Source organism: Lepidochelys kempii, chromosome 16 (assembly GCF_965140285.1).
Source record: "Lepidochelys kempii isolate rLepKem1 chromosome 16, rLepKem1.hap1, whole genome shotgun sequence".
NCBI lineage: Eukaryota > Metazoa > Chordata > Testudines > Cheloniidae > Lepidochelys > Lepidochelys kempii.
In genome coordinates this window covers 20,150,509-20,173,284 of record NC_136395.1, presented here as the reverse complement: position 1 = coordinate 20,173,284, position 22,776 = coordinate 20,150,509, and the positions used below count along the sequence as shown (strand labels likewise).

Below are 22,776 nucleotides of genomic sequence, written 5' to 3'. Positions count from 1 at the left end.
ACTACTTAGGGTCTTTGGGGGAGGGCCAATTTCCCTAGCGCCCTCCCCCCACCCCCAGCTCGCCCCCTTGCACTTAGCACAAGCCAGCACCGTCCTTGGAGCCAGGGGATCCTGCTGCTCCCTTTGCACAGGTGGCAGGGGGGAGGGGCGCCGGAGCAGACCGGGCTTACTCCAGCTCCCCCGCGCTTGCAGCCCCCCAGCGCGTGCGCCTTGTGTCTCCCCCCAGCCCCGGGGACTGGGCTGGCGCGCGCCAGCCAGGGGCCGCGCGCGCCTGCAGCTCCGCTCTCCATGCCCGGGACTAGCGCTCAGGCGGCAGCGAACGTCCTCCAGCATCAGCACCACGGGGAGCATCCTCCTCCCTCCCTCCTCCTCCTCCTCAGCACCACGGGGAGCAGCAGCCGCGGCAGCGCCTCCGCGGCTGCTCGTCCAGGGCGGGTTGTTTTTGTTTTGTTTACACGCGTTTCTTTTCACGCAGCCCCCGGCGCGCTCCCCTCGGAACTTCGCCGGGAGTAGAGGAGGGCGCCATGCTCCGTAGCCACCATGGCCTTGGTCTGATTGGCGGGACCTGCCGCTGGTAGCAGCGCCTGGGCGGGGAGCGAGCGAGCGAGCGAGCGTGCCCCCCCTCCCCCCAATTAAAACCACCGTCTTCGGGACGACTCGCGTGCAGTTAGGTTGTTTTGTTTTCTAGTTATTTGGTGGTTGCATTGATGCTCTCCAAGCTGGAGGCTTTGCGAAGGGAGGTCCTCGCCTGAAAGAGATCAAGGCACAATTCCAATGTTGAAAGGTAAGAGTTGGGGGGGGGGGGGAATTGCAAAGGCTCTTTGATTTGCAACCAAATCATCTGCTCCCTTTGGGTGCCCTTCTCTCTCCACCCCTATCCACACCTCATCCTTCTCCGTGGTCATTTGCCCTTACAGTATTTTCTTTCCATACTACTTCTCATTCTCTGGCCCCCACCCCACCCCCGAGCACTCCCCCCACACCTCTTCCTCCATCCAAACCTGTTTTTGCTCCCTCCTCTTTTAAACAGCTCTAATGCCAGCGGAGGGAGTGATGCTGCTACTGTGGACTCCTTTAGATTTGACCCCTAATCCACAAGGCTTGACGGAGTACATGCAGGGATGGTAGTGGGGAGACTCTAGCCTTGTTGCAATACAGTTGTGAACAGCAAGGAGGTTGGTGAGGGGAGTCCCCTGATGTTGAATGGATTGAATAGGGACAAGGGAGAAAGGATTGTACACTATGCCTGCTCAGCCCGTGTCAAGGAAACTGGTGAATCCTCCCCCATCCCACCCCCGAGAGCGGAATGAATTAAAAAATCGGGAAGCTCAACATGGTTTTTGTTGTTTTTGTAAAATGCAGGGTCATTAAATCGGCTCTCTGGGTGGCAGGAGGGAAACCCGCTATATAAGTACACAGGTCCCATTATTAGCTACTCTGGGGCTAGCTCTCCCTCTCTCATACTCTTTAGTGACAGCTGCAGGAGTCAGAGTGGATCTGAAGTTGAATTTTTCTCACTCGCCGGACAGCGATCTGCCAGGGCACTCCAGTAGGAACCACCCACTCAGGCAAAGCATTTGTCCCCAGGTAGAGCTCCATCTCTGGATGCCTGGGGAAACTCTCAGGTGCATTCACATGGGTTTCTATAGATTGTCCCAAACCCAAGATATTAAGATAAACAAACTTCACTGCTCCCAAGTGGAGAAACAGGTCAGAGAACTGCAATCAAAGGACATAAGTTTAATATGACAGAGAAATACAGAGCTGGATGCAAGAAAGGTGATGGCTCCAGTATCCGTCTTTTCTAAGCATGTTTGACTAACAATAACAAGACAGACCAGGTGGGTGAGGTATTATCTTTTATTGGACCAACTTCTGTTGGTAACCCAGACATGCTTTTGAGCTACACAGAGCTCTTCTACAGGCTTGGGAAATGTACTCAGGGGTGAAACAGATAGTTTAGCATAAGTCCTTAACACATATTCCAAGGGACCACTGAAGGTTAAGTGACCCATTAACTCCCCTGTAGTCATAGGATAAAAAGGGGGTTAGAGGGTTACAGATTGTTGTAATGAGGCATGAATCCAGTGTCTCTATTAAAATCAGGATTTTTCAGTGTCTAGAAAAGTTATGCATTTAAACTGCCAGTAGGGTGACCAGATAGAAAGTGTGAAAAATCGGGATGGGGGCAGGGAATAATAGGCACCTATATAAGAAAAAGCCCCAAATATCTGGGCTATCCCTATAAAATCGGGACCTCTGCTCACCCTAGCTGCCAGGCTCATCTTTTGAAAGTGTTGTGCAGGTTTCCTTTGAGGATGAGGACTGGTAGGTGGGATATAGATTGATCACTTTCACAAAGCAATCACTTTATATATTTGCTGATTTGGGGGGCATGAGGGAAAAAAGGGGGAAACAGCAACAATGCACTTGTCTCTTTGTGTTTTCTCAGCCATGAATTCAGAGTATAAATAAAATTAGTTCCTTAGTGTGTTGCCTACTCATGTCCAAAAGTTAACAGCTGCTGTGATTATTAACTAGGCTTCATTTTGGTTCACGTTGGCATTTAAATTAAGCATTCTGAATCATTCCTGTCATTGGGTCCAATTCTGTTAATCAGTTGCAACCCTCCACCCAAAACTCCAGTGGTTCTGAGACCAGAATCTAGCCCAAGGTCTCTACCCTCAGAAGTTTACAGACAGAGTAACTTTTTCCAAAGTGCGTAAGTGACTCTGATTTTCAGTGCGACTTAGGCTCCTAAAGGACCTGGGCCAGATTTTCAAAGGTGTCTGTGTGCCTAAAGATGTAGAGAGGCACCGAGCAGGATGCACAAAAGCATCTATACCTAACCTGCTTAGATTCTTTGTAAGTTCCACCGGGCAGCTAAATGCCTTTCTATATCTGACCCTTGGGCACTTTTGAAAATTTGACCCTAAATACTTATGGTCCCATCCTGCCTCCATGAGGCAGTTTTGCTGCTGACTTCAGGTTAATCGAAGTCATTCCTACATAACTGAGCACAGACTCAAACCCCTGGTCTTCGCATTTGGCTATAAATTGCTGACAGGCAACAATGTCATATTGATAAATAGCTATGACTTGCTACATTGTGCCATACCCTCATAACAGTGTCACAGATAATGATACAGTCAATAGCGGCATGTAGGTGGCTGGCGTCCTGGGAGATTTGGCTTTTAAAGATGCAACTTCTTAAATCTTTAAGAAAGGGTGGGTGACAGGGTGTGTGTGTGTGTCGTGAGATGAGTACGCATGTGGCATGTATTTTGCTCACATTTTGTTCTGTTTCCTTGTTTATTGCTTTTCCCTCCTGGCAGATAAGTGTGGTATGTCTTTACCCTCTGACTGAGGGGGGGAAATGTATTAAAGCAATACATTTCAGCAGAGAGACCTGGGATTCAGTGATTCGTGTAGACCAAACTCTCGTCCACACTGTATGGGGTGGTCTCTCCAGACTGAGACTGAGGGTAGGTCTACACTACGCTGCTAAATCCGACCTAAACTCGTAGTGTAGACCAGGGCTGAGGTACATTGGGCAGGGCAGGGAAACCTGTCTTGCAGAGCCTGTGCTGTACAAGTTCTGAAGATAAGGAACTTACAAGCGGGCCACAGGAACCTCTAAAGCAATGGAATCATTGCAATAGCACAGAAGTGATCAGATTGCCCGAGATGACTGAGAGACATCAGGACCCCCCCGCCCCCCAAAAAACATTCTTTTCCGCCCCTTGCTCTCTGAAAGGTTTCCTGAGAAAATGACATGCCAATACTGGTTTCAGGCCCACTAGCTTCTCCTCCTGGCCATTAGGAAGGTTAAACATTTTTAGCAGACCACACAGTTATCAAGGTGATGACCAGGGGCGGGATGACATGCACTGCTAAAGAGAGAGTCCAGTGGCGTGCAAGAGCTGTATATTGTCAGAATCACGAGGGCAGGCTCCAGAAGAAGACAACATGTGATTAGGGCCACGTGCTGGAGAAGGGACCATCTAGAGATCACATAGGCTAATCCACACAGCCCTGCAAGATCCACCAAACTGAAAGTGATGCCTGACAGCACTTTGCCTATTGCTGAGCTGCTGCCTTGTTTGGCAGGGTCAGTGTTCTCATCTCTCTTCCTGCTACATTGATTGTTCCTCATTTGGACTTTACTGTGGTCTTTTTGGAGCTGTGGCTCCTTGTTATGAGTGTATTCTTACTTAGAGCTTCAGTACTGAGAAGGTGGATTCCAGGAAGAGGTAGACAAAACCAGTTCAGGTAAATGTTGCTTGATTTCTTTATGTTCATGGCATACAAACACAGAAGTTAGATAAAAACAAATACTTTTCCTAGAAGGCTGCAACCTAATGCTACGTTATTCCTTAAAATTCAGAACAATAACACACAAACCTAAAACCAGAGAGAGACAAAACAGACTGCTCCCTAATACAGCGAGTGTACAACTCACTCAATCTTACTCTAGGCCAGCTGTCTCCAGACAGATTCCGATCTCAGGCTTCTCTACAGAGCCTCCTAGCATGCATGCAGGACCAGAAAGCCCCTTACAAATGAAAGTGACAGCCTGCAATTATGACACAGGTTTCAGTACCCCACAGTTTCTAGGCTTTGTGGCTTTTAGTAAGCTTTGTGTTCGGGCTGGGATTTTTGTGCTTGGGAGTAAAAGTCAGTTGGATTTTGCTTCCCCACCCTCCCTACATTTTCGTGCATACTATTTTCTTACTTGAGTTGGTGTAAAGCTCTGTGTAATTGGCAGCCCTGCCCCTGCACTCCTGGGGGACTTTTGCCTGGTTAGGGTCATGGTATCACATACTTCTCCTTCCTCCATTTCTCAGCATGTTACGTGGGTTTTCTTGCCTGCAGTTCCTCTCAAAGGGGCATCGAATCATGCTCACTGTAAAGAGTGAATACCATGAAGATAGAAGAAGGATGACTCAGGCTGAGGGGGAAGCTGTTTATTTACTCTCGTGGATCCGATGCCGTTGTCTCTTGCTTTTCAGAGTTTTTATTTTGAATGGTTTTCTGGGTTTTTTCTCTATCCTGTTCTGTGTGTATGAATAGGTGGTTTTCCCCCACCCAACTCCAATCAGATCACGCAAATGGTGGGGGCGGGGGGGGGGTTGAGAACTTATCCCCGTCCTTGGGTTTGGTTTCGTTTCGAAATGAAACAACACAGAAGTAGCCTAATTTCCCCCCCACCCCGCCCTGCCCCAAGCCCTGCCTGTTCCCATGGTTCCTCCCTGAGGGCTGTTTAGCTCCTGGGCTGCTCTCTCTTCAGTGCCACCCCCACATTCCTGATACGCAGCTGGGTAAAGAGTCCCCTGTGACAGAGTGTCAGCAGAACCTGCCAAACCCTTTCCAGCAGGATCAACACCTTTGTTTGCTTGGTAACATGCTGATTGATTCCAAGATGAAGAGTGGAGCCCTTGTGTACAGTCCTACAATCAGACTAGAGATGTACAGACAGCTTCTAAGCTGGAATGATATGGTGACACATTTGGTCAGCACAGGATTGCGTAAAGGGCTCTTCCTCCTTGTGACAAGCTCCGACTTCCTTCTCTGCTCCACAGCTTTTATCAAGGAGACAGAATCTTGTCACACTCCATCTACAACAACATCTGACAATATCCAACTTGCCCTGGGTGTCTTTCCAGAAATAGTTAGGCCCACAGTATGCACAGATGACATCTGGATGCATTACTGTCGAGTTCAGAAATGTTCAGTAAACAAGACGGGGATCTATTGTTTGAAGGTTATTTTCAGAGACTCCTATCAAGTGATCCGCCCATGCAGAGGGGAGAGCCTTAATGGCAAGGCGATAATTGCTTTTTTAAAGTACACTTCAGAAAAGAGTCATTAGAAACCCAAGGGAAAGCTGCAGCCAGCATTAGCCAGACCAAGGGCCTGATCCAAGTAGCATGGAAGTCAAGGGAAGTTTTTCATTTACTTCAGTGATGGTTGGATCAGCCCACAGGCAGGTTCATATAATTCTGAAAGGGAACGTGCTGCTCTCGGACATATTGAGGGACAGAGTGGAGTCTGTCCAGGGTCCAAGCGTGAAAAGACTCCTCGGATATTGCAGGCAGCACAGTAATACTAGAATCAGTGTGTTAAGGCAAGAAACACAATTCTGCTAATGCTCTGCACTCGGATACAGTAGCAGCTCTCACTTAAGGCTCTCACAGCACTTTAGAAATGTTAAGTAGGCCTCGCAAAATCCTAGAAGGAAGTAAATATTATACTTAATCCTCCCTCAGCGTGAGGGGCTGGACTAGAGGACCTCTTGAGGTCCCTTCCAGCCCTATAATTCCCTGATTATTAACCTTATTTTACGGATAGGGAAATTGTGGGCCCCTGAGGTTAAGAGACTTGCCTAGATTTTCAGGCAGTGAACAGGAACCAGGAGTCCTGAAGTCCAGTCCCCTCTCTAACCACTAGCGATCACACTTTCAGCTGGAGTAACAACTGGAGGCAGACATATGACAAGACATATTCCTCTCTTGAGTCAGAGATACCACAGAGGTCATAGGAATCTTCTAAGACCTGTAGCATGTGCAGGGAGCCCTTTATCTGATTTTGTCCCCAGAATACGAGGTTTGAGGAGACAAACATCTCTTTTTTGAGTTGGATTGCTTTACCACTTCCTACTACTCCTGAGAGAGAGGAAGGATTAGATCTCCCGCTGAGCCAGGTTAGTCAGACAATGTCACAGTGAGCGTCCATAACGCTGACAAATCTCCAGGCTCGGATCATAGACTCATAGAGTTTAATGCCAGAAGGCACCAGTGGATCATTTAGATGAGGTAAGTTTTCGAGATATACCACCGATGTTTTGCTCCCAGTGCCTCCATTGGGTTATTGGTTTGTTTAATTTTTCACCACTCCCAGTTCAATGAATGCAACTTTAATAATCTCCATTCACAAAATAGGGCGGGGGGGGTGGAAGGAATATTTTCAAAAACAAGGCTTCTTCCTTGATCCAGATGCCAAAATGTTTCCCAAATTCTGCAGAAGAGTAGGGATTTGATTCTGGCATCACCTACACCAGCATCACACCAATATAGCTCCATGGCCTTCAGTGAAATTACTCCTGGTTTATCCTGGTGGGAGGGTGAGCCAGACCAGGTCCATTTGTAATTTCATGCAGTTGAGAACAGTATGAAATAGTGCCACGTTTGCCTGCCTATTACAGCAGTTTTGCCTCTATGTCTAAGGACTGGTCTGGACTTGTCAGTTGGGGGTGTCTATCACTCTGCTAGGCTGGCAGAGTTATCTGCGTCCAAACAGGGTTCCTAGCTTACCTGAGTATTCTGCGACCCGGTGGTGGATTAGCCACTGGGCCAACAGGGCCCAGACCCAGGGACCCAGGCCTATTGGGGTGCCCCGTAAAAATGGGTGCCCCCGTGCCCCGATCTGCTCTGTCTGCCCAGCACTCCTGCCGGGGAGTGGGGTCGGGGTATGGGAGCTTGCCCCATTCCACCCACCTGGCACTTCAGCTGGATCAGGGTGGAAGGCCTTGCCCCGCTCCACCCAGCGCTCCAGCCGGGGAGTGGGATCGGAGCACAAGGGCTTGCCCCATTCCACCTGCCCAGCACTCCAGACAGGGAGTGGGGTCAGGGTGCAGGGGCAGGCCACTGTACCCCGGCCAGAGCACCAGGCAGGCAGAGCATGGCAAGCCCCTGTGCCCTGACCCCACGCTCCCTGGCAGCCAGGAGGGTGGAGTGGGGCAAGCCTCCGCACCCCGACCCCATTTCCCCAGCAGCAGCAATCAGCGAGGGGCAGGGGGACTGCAGGCGGAAGGGGTAGGGAGGTCCCCCACTTGCTCTGGCTCAGGGGCCCCACAAAACCCTAATCCACCCCTGCTGCCACCCACCAATAAATACTCCATTTTAAGATTTGGTTGTTGAAATGCTGGTGGTGTCACAAAGCCTGTATCCGATTTATAAAGCCAGACCCTCAGCAGGTGTAAAGGAGCATAGCTCTGTTGCCCAATGGAGCAATGCTGATTCACTCTAGCTGTGGGCCTGGCTTTCGGAAAATGCTGATTCTTACCCTACACAGCCTACAGGTTTATTTCTGCGTACTCAGGGTGGCCTCTTTTGGCTGCTTGGATTTTGCCTGGCTACAGGGTACCTCTCTCTTGCGTGGTTCATTAACTATGGTCTGATCTCAAGCATTTAGGCAGCGAGACAACCCTTAGAGGCCCTCACCCTTAAACAATAGGTCTCATTTGAAAAGCAAGTGGGAGTTTGCTGTGTGGTCTCAAATTTCCTCTAAATCCATGATAATTGGCTCATCTTTGAAGTGGATGACCACAGATCATCTCTTTGATGCGTAGGAGACAAGGCCCTCTGAATTGCTAGATTCTAAATAGGGAGTCAAAGACTGTTCATGAGTTACAGGTTCATCAAAAAAGCCGGAGCTACAGTAGCTCATTATCTGAAGAACACTGTAAGTGCTGGGCATATCGAGAAAAAAAGTAAAACTGAGATTACTTTCCCGAGTGAATTGGGGAGAAAGAGCTCTTATACCATTTAATACATTAATATAGAGAATGATCTGAAGTGGCTTGGCCAGATGACTGCCCGAAGACCATGTCATTCTGTTTAGATTTGATTTTAATGACCAAGAAACTGACGCTTTAATGTTGCCTGTTCCATTTATATTGGCAAGGGACAGAATCTGATTGCCTTATTCGTCTCAAATCTGGGACTGTTTGAGAAGAATGGTACTACCCAAAGGGAGCTCAGAGGGATATCAGAATTAGTGAAAAGAAAAGGAGTACTTGTGGCACCTTAGAGACTAACCAATTTATTTGAGCATGAGCTCACGAAAGCTCATGCTCAAATAAATTGGTTAGTCTCTAAGGTGCCACAAGTCCTCCTTTTCTTTTTGCGAATACAGACTAACACGGCTGTTACTCTGAAACCTGTCAGAATTAGTGAAAGGGAGCTCACTTGCCGAAGGAAAGGTAAATATACAGATTGCTGGATAACGTATGTGCCCCGAAATTCTCAGAAGAATGCAGAAGCATAGTACCAAATCCCAAAGCATTTATCTCCCTTTGACTCTTAACCAATGGCCTACAGGGCTAAAGCAGATCAGAATTTCTTGAGATATAAAGACTTGAAAATGGGTGCCATTCACAGTAGAAACAAGCGTTAAGTACTATAATAAAAGATGGTGCATTAACTTAATTGAGGTTGCTGTTTGTTGTGTTTACAATGGAACAAGTTTATCGTTCCTCAGTTTGAAGTGAAGTGCATTCAAGTCCCCAAGTACCATTCTAGTTCCCAAACCTGTGCACTGAAGTGTACAACTTGCAGTTGCAGTTATACTGAACCAACCATCCAAAAGGGAAGATTTTCTGTGAGGAAAATAGAAAAGGAGGACTTGGGTCACCGTAGACACTAACAAATTTATTTGAGCATAAGCTTTCGTGAGCTACAGCTCACTTCATCGGATGCATTCCTGTAGCTCATGAAAGCTTATGCTCAAATAAATTTGTCAGTCTCTAAGGTGCCACAAGGCCTCCTTTTCTTTTTGCGGATACAGACTAACAGGGCTGCTACTCTGAAACCTGTGAGGAAAATGACATCACTGCCCTTCTCTTTAACCCCAATTTCCTCTCTTTGCCTTTTTAAGCATTCCCAGTGCAGGAAAGGTGTTTTGGTTTTGCAGTGGTAGTTTGCCTCTGGGTTCCATTAGATCTCACTTGGGATCTGGATTTAGTCCAGTTCCAGCCTCTGCCGCAGACTTTGTCTCTGACCTTGGGGACGTCAGTTTAATCTCTCGGTGCCTCAGTGACCTATCACTAAAATGGGGATAATAATGCTTCCTTTCTCACACCCTTTGCTTGTCTTGCTAGTGAGACTATAAGATCTTTGGGGCAGGGACTGTTATATGCACAGCACCTTGCACAATGGGGCCTTGGCTTCTGTTGGAACTGCTGTTCTGAGAATACTGACAGAACCGCCAAAGCTTAGCAGGACTGAGAGAAAGTGCTCCTGGTTTTTCCCATCTCCCTAATGGCCAAGCTAGGGTGATCTGACATTTGGTTTTACATACCCTCACCCTCGGGTTTTGGTTTTCAGAGCAGACCCCAGGAGTGGTTGCTGGCCTCCTTCCACCAGGAGGCCACAGCTCCAAAAGTGCATTGATTCCTGGGGTCCCCAGTGCAGCCTCTGCCAGCAGAGATCTCGTGGCACTTCCAGCACATGCTGAAGCTGCCCCAGCCAACCCATGCCTTGAAAGAGAATGGTGGTGGCATGGCAGAATCACTGCCAGGTGGTCCAGGGCTGAGGCCGATACAGCTGGAATGGGTTCGGTCCTATGACTGTTGAAACAACCAGTACAGTGACCGCTCGGGCTGTCGTCCCCAGTAGAATATCAGCTGTAATAAAACTGTTAAAATCACCATGTCCCCCTAGTGGCAAGTTTTGCCGTCCCTCAGTGATCACATCATTTGCAATACGGAAAGGATGATCTTCGTAAAGGTTTATTGTGCTTTTGGAAACTGAATATTCACGCTGATGGGCAGCCCTTGCAAAAGGTGCTGTCAGAAACGTTTCCCTAGATAGAAAATACTGATGCAAGTTGACTCACTTTAACTTTCAGCAATAGAAATCACTGGCAATACAATAGCCCCTGTATTATTACTGGGAGCAAGGTTGTTTGTTAATAACAAATGTGTATGTTAAATAGAGAGAGAGTCTGTGTAAAGGAAGTCTAGGACCACTCCTATGATGCCAAGGTGGCCAAAGACTCAGCTGCACTATGGGCTTTAGAATACTCCCGCTGGTACCTTGGCTGCTTTAATGATGGCCTACTGGTTGAGCATGTGAGAGATCCAGGATCTGTTCCAGTCTCTTTCTGCAAGCCAGCATGGGTGGGAGTTGCAGGAATGCAGCACAAAGGACGTGAGTAGACGGGCATATCTTATTTTGTTCAACCTTGTTCTCTCTGGCTAATGAAGGACTTGAAATAAAAGGCTGCAAAGGGAGCTCTTTCTAATCTTCCTAAATTGGAAAGATTATTGGTGTGATGCAGGGAATAAATGGATCCTCAGGAATGCTGTGGGTATGAGCATGGGAGTACATAGGTATTAAGCGTTGATTTGGGTTTTCTGTTGGGCTTGTTATTATTATTAGACCAAATAGAGATCGGGGACATGTTCCAAACTTTTGTCTTTCCCTGTGGGTTTTCTCTGAGATTGCTCTCTATGTACAAACAAGAAAGGGGGGAAACCCAGTCATGGGGAGGCAGCTTCCCTTGAGGGTACACAAAAATCTGTTTGTCTAATGGAGGAACAGTGTGCAGCAGTTAAATTGTTTCCCATTCGGATGTACGCCCAATTTAAAGGATTTTCTAAAAGCCTGTCAGGTGACTGCTCTGTGTTAGAAACCCAGTGAGTGATCCTGCGGTCATTGAAGTCATTTTCAAAACTCCCATCCCCGTTGATGGCAACAGGAAGAGGAGCCCAATTCAGTGAGGCATTCTTGGAAAATGAAGGTTGGCTTAAGCTATGGGTTCATTCCTTGATGGTGCTGCGGGCCCTCCTCTCTCAAGGGCCAGAGGAGACCCAGAGGGCACTCAGCACCTCACATAGCATTCAGCACCGCGCAGAACCCAAACTCAAGCATGTTGCTCTGCACTGGAGGGCAGGAAATGCCAAACATGCTAAGTCCTAGGTGAACCCTCTGGCCAGTGCTGGGAATAGCATCCATGCTCTCACCCCCAGTTCCAGGAGACGCCAAACGTAATTTGTGCAAACCTGTTAAAAGCAAACAGTCCCTGCCTGATTTTCCTGTTGCCTGCCTAACTTTGCACTCATTTAACACCACTGACTTCAGCAGAAGTACTCCTGATTTATGCAGGGATAAGCGAGAGCAGAATCGGCTCCTCTATATGAGGCATTTTCTAGTTTGAGGATGTTTCCCCCTTCTTCTCCCTCCTCCCCAATAATCTGTCATTTTTTAAAAATAAACCTTCATAGAACATCCTGATGACTCCATGAGACTACAATGGGGATCAGACTTCAACAAGCAGGCAGCTGGTCTTGCTGCCTCCCTGGGGGCCTTTTAGCATGTTGTCTGACTTGTTTGATGTTAGGACTGGCAAGCAAAAGGCAGGTAGATGTCTTGAAACTTTAATCTAGCAGGATCATTAGTAAATAACCCATCAATAATAACAATAATATTGACGACAGTAGCCTATAATTGCCTCATTATAGAAATATGCAAGGGATTCTGTCAGAACTAACATTTAGGTTTTGTTTAAAAAGGGAAGGGTTAGAAAAGCTAATATTGTTGAGAGAAATATTTTCAGAAAACTTACTAAAAAAGCCAATGCTTTGTTTTGGTTTAGAGTCTAACATTCCCTTGTAAATGCAAACATTGCAACTTTGTACCAGCGCATGAGAACCCAAACTGACTAAAAACGAAAGGCAAACTTCCTAGAAATGTTCTAGCACCGTTTCAGTGACAGGTATGCAGACTGAATTATTTCTGTGCAACATGGCATGCCTCATAGCCCCTCCACTAGATTGTCAAGAAGACTATTTTGTAGCATATTTATTTCACAGTTCCTTGTGTGCACAGCCCCTTCTCCACACTAGCCAGAAAAATCATGCTAGCAAGAGCAGTGTTTATAGACAACCTACATATATACAGTTCCTACACACATGGTTTCACACCCCCTTTGTCTTCCTGCAGTCAGATCCACATAGAGAGACCCTAGTGCTCAGCTGGGCTCTGTAGGATGTGATGGAGGATACAAATCCCACACTGGAAAACAAGGAGTTAGGCAGCTGCTCTGGGCTCTGCCAGCCCCGCACAGCCACATCTGCAAGGGGGAGGTTAAAGGGGAAGCAGAGCGGCTCATTTGTTGGCAGAGCAGGGAACAGAGCCAGACCTTCAGGGCTGAGAAAAGGGCTGACTGAAGCCAGGAGTTTCCCAGACGACCACTGCAGGAAAGGAGGGCTAGATCCTGGTGCACCCTGAGAAGGGAGTCGTTCCCCTCTGCTTCTTACAATCTCAGCTTATTTGCATTAATTCCCCTTGCTTTTGTTCATGGACTATGCTGGAAGGGGAGAGACTTTAAAGGGACCTGGCTAGAGGGCCAAGTGATGGAGTGAGGCCGGTCACTGCATAGGCAGAGCAGCAGTTGGCAGGAGACACTTGGGAGGGGGAGGGGAGGTAGAGCTGCTACACCATGCCCAGCCACAAGGAGGCACCACCAGTGAGTCATCTTCTTCCCCAGGGATACAGGTGTCCGTGCTAGGGGGTCTGGTTGCAGGATTTGGGGCAGAGTATGGAAAGAACTTTATACGCACCTGTTCTTGGTTTAGTCCTGAGGAGAGTTCTGGGAGCTCCTCATAAGCACTAATTATTTGGAGGATGTCATGACATGCTTCAAACAATTCATCAGGGAAACAGTTTCTTTTAATATTCTCCCAGCTGTAACTCAAGCCAGAATACCCTTGAGTACCAGTTCCAAGGATAGTGAGAAAAAAGACATGATGGCACCAGAGAATCTTTTATGGCGACCATCTCCCACCTAGCCATGGGCTCCCTGCATGGCATTTTATAAACCCATGGAAGAAAAAAACAACGGTGGGACTGGAACCAGGGTCAGCTTTGGGAACAGAGAAATGAATTTCACTGGGTGCCATCTTGATCCATGTGGAGCTCCATGCCAACTGGAGCAAATCAAGATGCCAGCATCTTCTGTGCCTCAGGCTGGACATACAGACAGTTAATGCTGCGGCTCTCTGGGCAGTCCCCAGTGTGCTGAGTGGCCTCTCTCAAAGCGCTCCACTACTGAACTCTGAGAGCAGCTTTGCAGAGCCTGAGGCAGCAAAGCACTTCTTGGTGCTTCACTCACCCCCGATGTTTGCATCAACTTCAGTGGGAGCAGGATTGGGTCCTTAGCAAACACTGATCTTTTTCCCAGGAGGTGTTGCGGAAATTGCAAAAGCTCTGGCTAAAGGAGGGAAAAGAGCAACAGGATCTATCCTTTCCAAGTCTGGCAGGAAGTTTTCTCTATAGGAATTTAAGTAGAGCCACCTGGCTTGGGGTGAAATTTTTAATTTTTTTAACTCTGATTTTAAAAGGTTTTAAAATGTATCCCTGGTCTGAGTGCCAGCATGAGACCTATAAATTCTAAGTGGGGCTTAACTGGTGCAGAGATATGAGCTAGCCCTGTGCACAGAGGTGCACTTCCCCAAAGCAGTCAAGCATGTGCTAAGTAAGGATGGGCCCACAATGAGTTGGGGGCAGGCGTGAAGATATTTGTAATCCCCAAAAGAGATTTCTGGCGCTGTTCACGTTGTAAGTGGCTTCACCAGCTGGCAGACTTTTATCACATTTAAAATCTCTGGGCCGTTATCGCTGATGGCTCCCCCTCATTTTAACAAGCTTTATTCAGATGATCACCTGCAGGTCAGCACCAACACGCACATGCATGCCAGAACTGTTCAGATTTCGAAATATCAGGGGATCAAGGGGATACTGAGCAGAAGATAAACTGTTTTTTTTAAAAGGGAAGCTAATGAAGAGCTGTCTTTGGTGATCACTGCTGCGTGGTCAAACACCTCCGGCTAGGAGGAAGTGGTGGATAATTTGGAACATTAGGAAAGTTTTAATTAAAGGTTTGCTACACTGAATATCTGACCTTTTGCGTCATTCCCTTTGCAAGCCTCGGCCTTTGGGCAGGAAGCATCATTTAGTGACATAACTTACCAGCTCGTCAGCTCCCTGCTTCAAAGTCAGCACCGTTCAAGGAAGGAGCAGTGGAATTCTGCTGTCACTGACTGACACTGATCTCCTTGGGGTGGCAGTGGAGGTGATCTGAATCAGAGCGCAATTCTGCAACTGGATGTTGTCAGACAGCAAGAGGAATAGCAAGGAGCCGTATAAAGTATAAAACCTCTTGGAATAGCTGCCATTACTCTGCTGCTGGCACTCTGGCTCGCCTGCTGTCCTGCCCCTTCCTGTATTTGAGTATAAACAAGGCCAGCTGGAGGCGAGAAGTCGCTTACTTACTTTTAGGCTTAGTTGTCAAAAGCGAGCAGTGATTCTGGGTGCCCAGCTTGAGACCTGACTCCCAGAGGGCAGGTGCTTAGTACTTCCTGGATCCTTCAGGGTGTCTCGAGTTGGGCACCAAATCCCAAGGCACCCCAAAATCACAGGTCACTTATTGAAGATGTAGGCAGTCGTGTGGTGAAAATCCTCTAGAAACCAAGGGCCAAACATCTGGGGTCTGCCCACCGAAGAGCCTCACACTTTAAGGCTTCAAAAACAAGGCAAATCTTTGTGTGTGTGCGTGTGCTCACTAATTGTGATCATCTCTATGCCTCAGTGCTACTGCCCAGGGCTGGTGACATGAATAATCAGCTACCGTTTGGAGAGTATTAATTATAATATCATTATTAAGGAGCCTCTTTAGAAGAGTCATTTCAAAGGCAACGGTTGCAACGTCCTAATGCTGCGATACAAGATATCCAACATCTCTTTTGATTTCTGAGCGATGTTATCCCTGGGAACCATCAATATTTTCAACATTTGATCTAAGCAGCTCTCTGAAGCCCCCGTGTTTTTCAGCAGAACTATTTGTGTGCGGGATTTTTTTAATGTTAATGCTTGAAATTATCCATATAAATTGCATGAGTTTCTTCTCTCTGCTTTTCACCCATGAATGAGTGAGAATTTCAAGATAAATCTCTCTCGTATCATGGGATAAGCTGTAACTGAATGAAGGGGAGAACAAAAGCAAGATTTACAGGAAGGTTTTTAATAGAAGTTGCTGAGAGAGCCTGAACATTACCTTTGAGGACTATTGTCTGTGTTTATTCTCCCGATATTGCATGCGTCTGTTAAATCCTTCCTCAAAATCTATAGCAAAAAGGGATTCTGCAGCCTGTTATTGTAAGAAAACCCATGGTATCCAGCCACTTTGCTCTCCCTTATCATTGAAACTATGTGCAGAGGAAGGCGCTTGCATTCTTCTGCTGCGTCAGACATGACCTGCAATTCTGATACTTGCGCCAAATTTCTGAACGGTAATCCCAGCATATTGCATGACACAACCAGAGGGGAATGCGAGCCAATCACTAGCCCCACCCTGCCTGTCCCATGGACACTGAAATCCTTATCCTCAGAGGGGCTGAGCACTTGCAGCTTCAGCTGGAGTCGTGGGCTCTCGGCACCTCTGAACATCGGACCCTCTGGGCCGATCTGTCTGGAACAAGTGTTAGCAGTAGAAGGGTGGGCTTAGGTAGGTTGGGGAACAACATTGCAAGCTAGGGAATGTGTTCCTGATCGTTTTGTCTGGCCAGGCAGGGCCAGCAGCATATTGATGACAATCCCTTGAATTTGCATTGCAGCCAAATTACTTTACTCGGATGCAATAAGGAAAAATACAGCTTGTTTTTCATTAGACAGGTTGGACCTGTGCCTCTATGAGACCAACTTAAACCTGTAGCTATGGCAACCCCCTGCAGGTTTTTTTTGTTTTGTTTTTTTTTTTTTAAAGACTAGGATGTGTGTCTCCCCTGAGCTACCCCAGGGCTGTTCCCTGCACTGCGCCAGTGTTTCTGCGGGAAGCTCCTTGAGTTCTGGTTCTCCTGCCTTTTGTTTGGGGACGGGGACGGGGGGGAGAGGAGGAGGCATGTCTTATATGCTGATCCCTGCCGGTGCCCAGGGACTAGAAAGGGACCAACTTCTCCTGTCTAATTTCCAATCTTATGAAGATATGGAAGGTTTGAAAGTTCAGCCGGAGCTCAGGTGCTCTTGGATTCTTGTCACACTTAGATGGTGGGGAAAGAGATCAGGAGAATGAGAGAGAATAAATCCTATGGATAAAGGGGGGAAAACGGAGCTGAGTACGGACTGGAGCGGAGAGCGAGGACAGAGAATGCAGGGAAAGGATATGCTCGAATTGCAACAGGAATTAATTCAGGGCAGTCAGATGGCTTATGTTATACAGGGGGCCAGACACTCGACTGTCACAATGGTCCCATCTGGCCTTGGAATCTATGAACAGAAAGAGGTAGAGAGAAAGAGATATTCAAATGAAAGAATAAACGGTAACAGACACAGATCCCAGCTGGGCCAGGTTAGTTTGTGAGGGGCTCTGCTAACCCACGAACAGTGCCCCAGCTACTCTTGGGTTAGAAAAGAGCGGGTTTTTTAACTGACTTGGGGGTTAAATCCCAGGAATTTAAAAATAGTAAATTATGAATTAGAGGAAAAAGTAAATTGCAGGAGACTCGAATAATCTCACAAAGTGCAAACCACCCAGAATAGCTGGGCAGGTTTGCAAACCCTCCCATCTCTGAAGTACCTTCCTTCCTGCCAGGCCCCTTCCCTTTAGTTCATTCAGTTGCCATCACCCTGTGTCTTGGGCTGGCCACCTGCACAAAGCTTGGAATCATGGGCAGGATTTTCCAACAGACCCAAAAGAGAGGAGTTCAGGTCTGAGGAGGACATGGCTTTTGGAGACAGAGCCCAGTGGCTGGTATCTGATGGGCTGTCAGTGATGTCGTATCCGGGTCAGCCACACCCACATACAGTGCTGGAGATGTACAACTTTAAACCTCTAGGCTGGTGTTTGGAATCCAGGCTGTGTTAATTGTGGTGATACGTCGTTACTATCTGATGGTGGGTTGGTGGCTCACAGTCCAGTTTCTAGCAGACACATGCCCACACAGTCCCTTCTTGGCAGTCTGAACAAGAAAGCCAAGGGCTGACTGGGCCAAGGAGAGCAGGCTTCTCGCTCCTCTTCCTCTGGTTTCCTCTTACACTGCTGCTGCCCGGACTGCACCTGTTTTGAGGATAACCAGAGAACATCAGCCTCCAGAGCAATGAGTCTGGGACCTTTCATGAGCTCTAAGGAAATAATCCGTGCGAGTGCATAGGTCTGATTGTTTCCCTTGTTTGGATGCATGAATCCCATTTAGTAAGGATGGGGGGGGGGGGGCGGAAATGAGTATACTTTACAAGCATTCTTAACCACCTGAGATCTTTTCCCTTGTAACACCACCCGGAGCTGTGCTATCATCCCCTAGAAATGCAATGCCAGTTGGGTCCTATTGCTTAAATGAAACGTACAGTCTGTTTGTCCTTTCTCTGTCCTGCTGACAGTCAGCCCTGCCTCATGACATTGGCAAGGATCAGCATGGCAAGGGGCTCAGGAGTGAGGGGATGGCACAAAATATTTGGCAGCTCCTTCAACGCCAATCAGTATTCTACTTCTGTGGATGCAAACATAGTGTAACGATCCTGCCTCTGCTACTAACTCACTGTGTGACCTTGGGGAAGTGACTTACCCACTTGTGTTTTTCATCCCCCAGGTGGAGGGTTTTATTGAAGTGCAAAGCATTGTCCAGTCTATACATTAATGTCCGTTTTGTTTGAAACTGAAGGTGAGCAGAGTTGTCTGTAATATTTGGGGAGCACATGTCCAGTGGGGAAAGGCTCTGCTACCTTCTGGCACGTTTCCAGGAGCAGCAGATGCCAAATGCTTGTTAGCAATGAGCTTCTCCATTAATACAGGCCCAAATCCTTGCTCTGACAAAAAGTCCCCTTGATTGAATGGGACTTACTGTCTGTCTGAGTAAGGAAGAGCAAGAGCCTCGGGGTTTGACCCATTGTTTGTCTGTTTATCTTAGTGATGCTGACATGGCAGAAGTGTATTATCAAATGGTTGCTCTACAGAGCCCCAACCAGCAAACTGAACCTTTAATGCTCTACACTGCAAGCTTCTGTAGGAAGTGGAGGAGTCAGTGGGACAATGCCCAAGACCACACAGGCAGATCCTTCCCTACGCTGTTCCCTGGAACACCGCATCTGTGAAACACCTGACTGTCGGTCTGTAATTTATTTGTAAATTGCAGCCATTTGAGGAGGCTAAACATCAGAACATTTGACTCTCCGGCAGTGCCATAAACACTTAAACATTGTCTTCAGCAAAATAATCCCAGTCTCCAAAGGGTTTGAGTGACATGTTGGGGGATAGGGAGCATTTAGAATATGCATTCCCCTACGTGATCTACACAGTATTCATGCTCTACTTCCTGCAGGTGAATTGGCCTCAGTAGCTCAGCACCATGTGAATACTCAAGGGTGCTCTTAATCACAGGCATGTGTAATAGTGACAGGACAGGGCAGGCCTAACTCCTGCCCCCATTTCCCAGAAAGAAAGGTAAACACTCCATCATGCTGTTCCCTGGTCAGATATCCCCTGCAGGGACGAGTCAGAAGAAGCAGGGCTAGGAACTCTAGCATTAAGTGTCCAGGATCAAGAATCAACTTTTAGCAGGTGAAAAGTGCGAATCAGTTACCATTGCACTTTGCGTTTCTACAGCCCCTTTTGTCTAAGGACCCCACAGCATTCATTAATGGCACTCTTCTAAGGTAGGCTATAGTCCCAGAGGTTACACACCCTGATGTGCAGCCGCTTCCGGGGTCCGATACAGCAGATGTTTGGTAGTGCACAGCAATGCTACACAGTAGTTTAGTACAGAAAATACAGACCGGGGTATGCAATGGCAACTGAAGAGTGTGTGTGGGGTGGGGGGGAGGGATATAATCTGAATGAGTTTGACTATGATCGTATCACTGGGTTGATGCCAACTGGCTTCTGTGAAAAAATGACCTGGGATCTGCTATGACCTCAGGTGGTCAGGACGTCAGTGATTACATAACAATGAACAATAACTGACCAGCCTCACCCCTGAGGTAACCCCACCAGGGTCCATGTGGCCCAGGAACTCTAAGAACGTAAGGAACGTGTCCGAGGGACCAAACACTTTGCAAACACCAGATCATTCTCCTAAACACTCCCTAACTCTACTTTGCTGTGAAGCCGACAAGAAAGCTGACAACAGTTAGGCAATGGGTGTGCATAGGCTACCACCTATCCATCAGTGGCGCTGGAACATTTTTAATAGTGGGGGTGCTGAAAGCCAGCTGCCTTACCCCTGTCCACCCCCCGCCCCCCCCCCCAAGCTGAGGCTGGGAGGAAAGTCCCGGGCAGAGAGGAGGAAAGCCCCAGGCGCGGAGCCGGGAGGAAAACCCTGGGTGCAGGGCTGACTACTGGGACTCCAGGTGAGCGGGGTGACAGCCGGGACTCTGGGCGCGGAGTGATAGCAGAGCCCCAGGCACACAGGGCTGCAGCACCCCCCGCACCCGTAGTTCCCACACCTATGCCTACCCTGGTGACCAGCACTGTCTCATTGTTTCCATGTGCTCCCCCATTTGGCCGTGTTTATCCACCTGTTTTCTGTTGTCTTATATTTGGATTGTAAACTCTCTGGGGCAGGGACTGCCTTTTTGTTCTGTGTCTGTACAGCACCTAGCACAATGGGGTCCGTGACTGGGGTTCTTAGGTAGTACAAATAATATTAATAAATAAATAAATCATCTCACCCTAAAGACCCCTGTGCAGCTGGTGCAGGTAACAGGCTCCGTCACTTCATCCCCTTCATTCTTCTTGGCCACATTCATTAACTGAGACTTTTCGCCACTGACAGTTGGCATATGGATCCCCAGCTGGATTCTTTCATTGCCCTGTTAAAATGCCTCTCCCCGTATAATCACTTCCCTTGGTGATAGCAGCCAGGACAGGAAGCTGAAGCTGCACACACACAACACAAGAGCCGGCAAAAGCCTGTACTGCTTTGTCTTTAGTTATTTGCGGTCATTTGTGTTTTATAAAATGATCTGGAAGCAGCTGCACCTTCTCTGCTTGCCATTTGCCCTCATTCGACAAGACTAGACTAATGTGTATGCACAGAGTATGCCTCGCCCCCAGCCAGGGGCCTCATTTCCCATCCTGGGACAATTCTGAAAAATTGTCCCCTTCCGTATCAGGAGAGGTAGTCAAACTCGCAAGAATTCCTATCAACCAAATACTGCCCCCCACTTTGGTTGTGGGTCAACCAAAACTTTGTGTTTCTGTTTTGACCTTTTCTTAATTTATCATAAAAAAATTGAATTAACTTAAATTTCCAAAATTTAAATGGTATTGAAGTGAAAACCTGAATTTTTCATTTTGAAAATCTTACATTTTGGGGAAAAAAATTATTCAGGGTTTTTTTTTAAAAAAAACAGGAAATTTGTCAAAATTGACCCTTTCCAGTTAAAGGTTTCAGTTCCAACAAATCAGAATGAGCCTGGCCCCAAGCTGATTGGCTACATGTCTTTGCAACCAGGTGCAGGAACTAGCCACGCATGCCAGGTGCATGAACTAAGTGGCCAGCCTAGCGCTCACAAGATTGCTAGTCTGGGTTCCTGCCTGGTTCTTGTCCAGAGCTGCTGGGGAATGAAGTGGGAAAAAGGCCTCTTGCCCTCTCTCCCTTATTCAAGTGCACCTCTGCAAGACAGGGCAGGATTTCGTAAGGTGGTCGTGTCCTTCCTAGGCAGCAGGGAGCCAATTAAACACTGAACTCTGCTCATGTACATAGGAAAGGGGTTGGATTCAGTCAAGACCGGCGAGTTTCCAGGTTAAGTGCTGAGTGAGAAGCTGGAATAACCACAGAGGGACTTGCTTCTTAATGGCTGCATTAGAACTAGCTTGTGAGGAATCCTCCCTGCGGCTCAGCGCAGAGAGAACAGTACCAGAGCGTGAAATCTCTGCGAAAGAACTCTGCAGAGAGCCATGAGACCACCTGTCCCTGACACATCCCTCTGCCTGCATATGGAGCAGTGCAGAGTCTGCCTGGCTTCCTGTCTGGAGATGGTTCTAGATCACAACTTCCCCAGAGTTTGGGGGTGTCTAGATCTGGGGTGGTTTGGTCTGGGCCTGTCTCTAGCAAAGATTGAATTTCCCGGCTCCTTGGCTGAGAGCAGCTCCTCTCTCGGTTTTGGTCTCAGCGCCAAGCCATGGTTTTGCTCTGTGCTGTGCATTATTGTGGATGGTTTTGTCGTTGCCCAGGGGGAAAGCTTAGCGGTCTAAACGCAAGCATTGAAACACCCAGAGTCCCTTTGTAGTGCATGACCAAATCACAGCAGGGCTGCCTCGATCCTTCATCCTTCCCGAGCAAATGGACTGAATTCCAAGCCATTTACTGCACACAGGCCTTTTGGGTTTGCATGAACACTATATCTCTTAGGGTCCGGGCATTGCTAAAAGAATAGGACTTTGTCAGGTCCCCACCGTGGGGAGTAAACCAAGGAGATTGAGTGTGAAAGGTCTGTCCTATTTGAGCTAAAGGAATAACTCTGTTAGACAGCAGCTGTAGTTGATTCTTTTCGTCTATAGGGAGCAGTCACTAGAGGGAGACAAAGATCCATAGTCACCGAGCATAGGTTACATCTTCTTGATCAAAGTCCCTGTCCCCTGGTGTCATGCAGTGTGTGCCTTAGAGAGGGCTGTTTGGAACGTTCTCTGGGATCCTTCAGGATTAAAATGTTACAGCTATTTATTATTATTATTGCCACGAAACCTGAAAGACTGCAGAAAAAAGGCTCCTGCCCTCCTCTGCTTAGGTTAGTCCTACAACGGCTCTGTAAATATATCCTTCTCCGGAGGCAGCATGCCCTAATAGGGCCCAGGAGTGGGAGTCAGGAGCCTTGGATTCTAATCTCAGATCAGCCTCTGTGACTTTGTATGAGTCATTTCACCTCTGTATGCTTCAGCATCTCCAGCTGATTGCCAGGAACTGCTGTAGAGCGAGATAAGTCACATTCTAGGAGAATCCGAAGGAGAGACTACGTTAGCCTATGGGGGCCCATTATTGCCTTTGGGGACACAGGTTCAGCG

The 22,776-nt window shown here is 47.7% G+C and overlaps 1 protein-coding gene across 1 annotated transcript in view; it reads left to right on the top strand.

Moving 5' to 3' along the window:
- The first annotated feature begins 299 nt into the window (after positions 1-299).
- FAM163B (family with sequence similarity 163 member B) overlaps positions 300-22,776 on the top strand; it is a 57,875-nt gene continuing 35,398 nt past the window's right edge. The window contains exon 1 of the mRNA XM_073313996.2: positions 300-784. The gene's annotated coding sequence lies outside the window, so the exon portion shown is untranslated. The remainder of the gene's footprint in view (positions 785-22,776) is intronic.